At 45.2% G+C, this 4,259-nt stretch overlaps 1 pseudogene; it reads right to left on the bottom strand.

The window, feature by feature from the left end:
* Positions 1 to 850: 850 nt before the first annotated feature.
* On the bottom strand, positions 851 to 3,892 carry LOC143404195 (T-cell surface glycoprotein CD1b-like; annotated as a pseudogene).
* Positions 3,893 to 4,259: the final 367 nt, after the last annotated feature.

A 4,259-nucleotide genomic window follows, 5' to 3' on the forward strand; every position in this document is an offset into this window, starting at 1 on the left:
CACAACTAAATTAAAAATCAGTGATTAAAAATGCAACCAGAAAATTCCCCCATGTCTAGAAATTCTGAAATACAAATTCTGAATACCTAATGTGTCAAAAAGCAGACGTTATAGGAAACGTCAAGCTGACAAAGGCAACCCAGCAAGTCAGACTTTCTGATTTGCACTAGTGCCCTGCTTCAAGGAAGTTTTTAGCATTAAAGCACATATGGGAAACTAATAGCTGAAAATAAGTTACTTAAGCAACTGCATCAAAAAATTAGGAAAAAAAATACAAAAGCAAATTAAACTCAAGGAAAGTAGGAGGAAGAAAATAACAAAGAAAATGATAAGATCATAGAAACAACCAACAAAACCAAAAGTTAGTTCTTTTGAAAACTTTATGAGTTGATGCACCCTTGTCAGGATAAGAGAAAAAAAAAAAGAACAAGAGTTAAAGTTCACTGGGAGTGTGACTCAGTGGTGGGTGTTTGCCCAGCATGCACAAGGCCCTGAGTAATTCAATCCCCAGAACCACACACACACAAAAATAAGAACATAGAGAAGGAGAACAAATTTTCAATACCAGAGGGAAGGGAAAATAATTATTAATACAGTAATAATATAAAGAGATAAAGAAGCTGTTAGCAATAAATTAGGCACATTGAAGAACTCATACAACAAAACACTTGGAAAACACAATGTACCAAACTTACACAATCATAAGAAGTGTAAATAGATACCTAAGTGATGAAATCGATGATCGATACCATCTTAAAATCAACAGTTTTTGATTATTTTTAATTATGATTATTTTTTGAAACTACAAGGACTATTATGTGATCAAAATCCATGATCACTGGATGCAATGTCACGAGATTGTTGGCTGGGCTAAAATCTGAAGCTTCTGGACTTCTTGGTACTTATTCTAAGTGGGAGAGAAGACATGATGAGGGTTGACAGATTTTCTGATAAGACCTGTCAAAAGAATGACCAAAAATCAGCTCTACATGAGTTATGTGTATGGCCACATTCATCATTCAAAATGACAACTATTGTCATATTGTTAGTCACAATGACAAAAATGTGGAAACAGCCCAACTATAAATAAATGGATAAACAAAATGTGGGTTATGATACATGCAATGAGATATTATTGGGCCTTAAGAAGGAAGGAAACTCTGGCACCTTCTATGACATAGATGAAACTTGAGGACACACTGCTAAGTCAAACAGGCCAGGGGCAAAAAGACAAATATTTCATGATTCTGTGTATCCGAGGCACACAGAAAACACAAACTCACAGAGACGGAAGGTGCAGCGGTCACTAGCAGGGCCTCGGGAAGGGAAGGAATAGCAGGTTTTTGTTCTTTGTTGATGTTGTTTTTAGGAGAAGTGAGTTTCCGTTTTGTAAAAGGAAAGATCCTGGAGTTGGATGCTGGCAAGGGCGCGAGTGGACTTAAAAAATGGTAAAGATGGTACATTCGATGTTATGTGGATTTTACCACATTAAATAATAATAATAATAATAATAATAATAATAATAATAATAATAATAGCTCCACACAGAAGATGAGGGTTAAGAGGGGAGTTCTGGTGGAAAGATAGAGACAAGTGTGCTCTAGACAGATGGAATGGTGGGAGGAGTGAGAGGGTGCAGGGCAAAGAAAACTTAAACTTACCGATGCCGCCAAAACCACAGGGCAAGGCCCAGTGAAATGACCAGACAGAGCACCATCACCGTCCAAATGATCACAGCAATGGAGACGGAGCCTCCTGCAGATTGTGAGAGGACACGAGATGGTACTTCACAACTCATCCCCGCATCCCTGGTTTTCCTTAGCCAGCTACTGTGTGCTTCATTCTCTTTCTCTTCCTCCCTTTCTTTTCCTCTTTCCCTTTTTTTTCCTCCTCTCCCTCCCCATCACACCATCCTTCTCCATCACACCATCCTTCTCCAGAACCTCTGTGCTTGAGCACCACCTCCCCCCATCTCCAGCCTGGGTCCCACTCTTACCGCCCCAGTGGAGGAAGAGGTCCTGCCCTCCTAGGCTGCTGTGCTTCACCCTGCAGGCCAGGCCAGCCGCCTCCCCAGCTGCCACATCCAGGGTTGCTTGGAGATGCCACGTCCCATCACCATTGGGCATGATGTCACCTCTCTGAGTGCCCCGTTGCTCCTGCCCACCTCGCATCCACATCACCCACACAGGCTTTGGGTAGAAGCCAGACACATGGCACACCAGCAGCAGATGGCCAGGCCCAGGACTGGGACCACTGGACAGCCAGGCCTCAGGCTTCACTGGTACAGAAAGGGGTACAGACGGTGTCACGTTATGACACTAACCCATAGCAGAGGGACTGAGAAACTCACGAGTTTGGGCCTAGGAGAGGTGGTGGAAAGTGAAACAGAGCGGCACTAACCTTGCCTCTGCAGATCTGCCTTCCCCGCCTCGAGAACACCCAGGAGAAACCGGGGGCAGGTTTCATACAGCAGCTTCTTCACAATGTGGAAGATGTCTCCTTAAGGTCTGAGCAGGGCGCGTACGAGCTGTGCCCTGCTGCCCCCTTCTGGAGCAGGCACACACGAAGAATTCCTGAAGCTCACAAAATCCAGGCCTCCTAAAGCCCCCCTTAAGAAGCTCAGGATGGCTCCCCCAGTGTGCAGCTCATAGCCTGCTATGCCCTGGATCTCAAAGGGGTCTGTGCAGAGGAAAACAGATGAAAGTTACCAACAAACAATAAAGAGATAATAAGTCGGACCAAGGATTTTGGATTTGGGTGAGGATAGAAGCCTGGAATCCGAGATAATAAACCAAAGTCGTTACACCATTCAGACACTTTCAGAAAATGGAGCCATGGACAGAGGGTTGCTTGTCGTAAATGGATCAAGAGCGTGGTAGAATGTGTGGTGGGTAAGAAGGCATAGGAGAGGCAGACGACAAGGAAGAATACCATGCAATCCCCAAAATAGCATTCTAGAGAGAAGCAGAGGGTCATGTGGACCAGAGGTCGAAGGGATGGATAAAAAGAAGAGCCACACTTTAGGTCACTTAAACAGCCATTAGCAAAGTAAGGATCCAGTTTCATGGGAAATAAACCAGGGACTGGTCACAAAGCAACTGCCTTCAACTATCACAAGTGCAGAAGCAGCCAGAGTTGGGGACACTTTGTGGAGGTGTGGAGGGAGCCTTCTCTGTAGAAGAGTGTGCACAAAACTGGGCAAAGAAGGGAAAACAGGAAAGGGCCAGAGCAGAGCATTTCCCTCAACCAAGATAAAACTAGTAACAGAGAAGCCATCAGGTTTGAGGATTAGACTTACATTCCAACTGGAACTCACAGTTGTGGGCCCTTATTTCTCGAATGAATGCAAAGGTATAGACCCGGAATAGCTCCACCAAATCAGATATCTCCACATCACTGAAATTGCCCTTTGACCAGGGCTTCAGGAATATGGCAGTGTCTGCGACACTATTCCAACCATGAATCTGCAGATCATCCAACCAGCCTGAGCCGTGATATTGTATCCAGGTGCTGTTGACAAAGGATGAGATTTGGATGAGGTGGAATGAGGTTGGCTCCTAGGAGGCTGTGAAGAAAGGAAGGAAAGAGAGTGAAGAGAAAGGGAGAGGCAGGAGGGAAAGAGAAATCATGCAGCAAATAAAATCCCAGGGTCTGCAGAAACATAACACTTGGCACATTTGAGAGCCCCCAGGACCTCAGACGGCAGCCCCACCTCCAGCAGGTGGAAGAAGGCCAGAGTCAGGAGGGGGCAGGACCTCAGAGTACACGTGCACCTGGGCAAGGCACCCTGCTTTCAACCAGGTCCTCTGCAGCAGTTTATGCCACAGTCATGCTTACCTCCCTGATTGTCCCCACCTGGGTAGAGAACTGCTAATACAAGTAGCAGCAGCATTTCACTGAGGGAAGACTTCTGGCTTTCGGCTGATGTTTGAACTCTCATTTCGGAAACCCTGTTTCTCAGCACTCGGTAGTGACTTCCTCTCTTCCAACTGACAAATCTCTTCCTCAGACAAATTCTGTACCAGAGAATTAAAGGTGCCTCCTACTCCTCTGGGGACTCCTACTCCACCTCTCATTTCCCCTGCCACCCTGACTTCTAAGCTTTCCAATACCTCCCTGACTTCCTTCATCTGACCTCAGAAAAGCCCCTGTGAGATTTTGAAACACCATTTCCCTACCTCCCTGAACCTTATGCCCACCTTATTAAATAAGAGGGTAGTACTAAATAATTGCTCAGATTCCAATCTGTGAGGATTCTT

The sequence above is a fragment of the Callospermophilus lateralis genome, chromosome 7 (assembly GCF_048772815.1).
Source record: "Callospermophilus lateralis isolate mCalLat2 chromosome 7, mCalLat2.hap1, whole genome shotgun sequence".
Classification (NCBI taxonomy): domain Eukaryota; kingdom Metazoa; phylum Chordata; class Mammalia; order Rodentia; family Sciuridae; genus Callospermophilus; species Callospermophilus lateralis.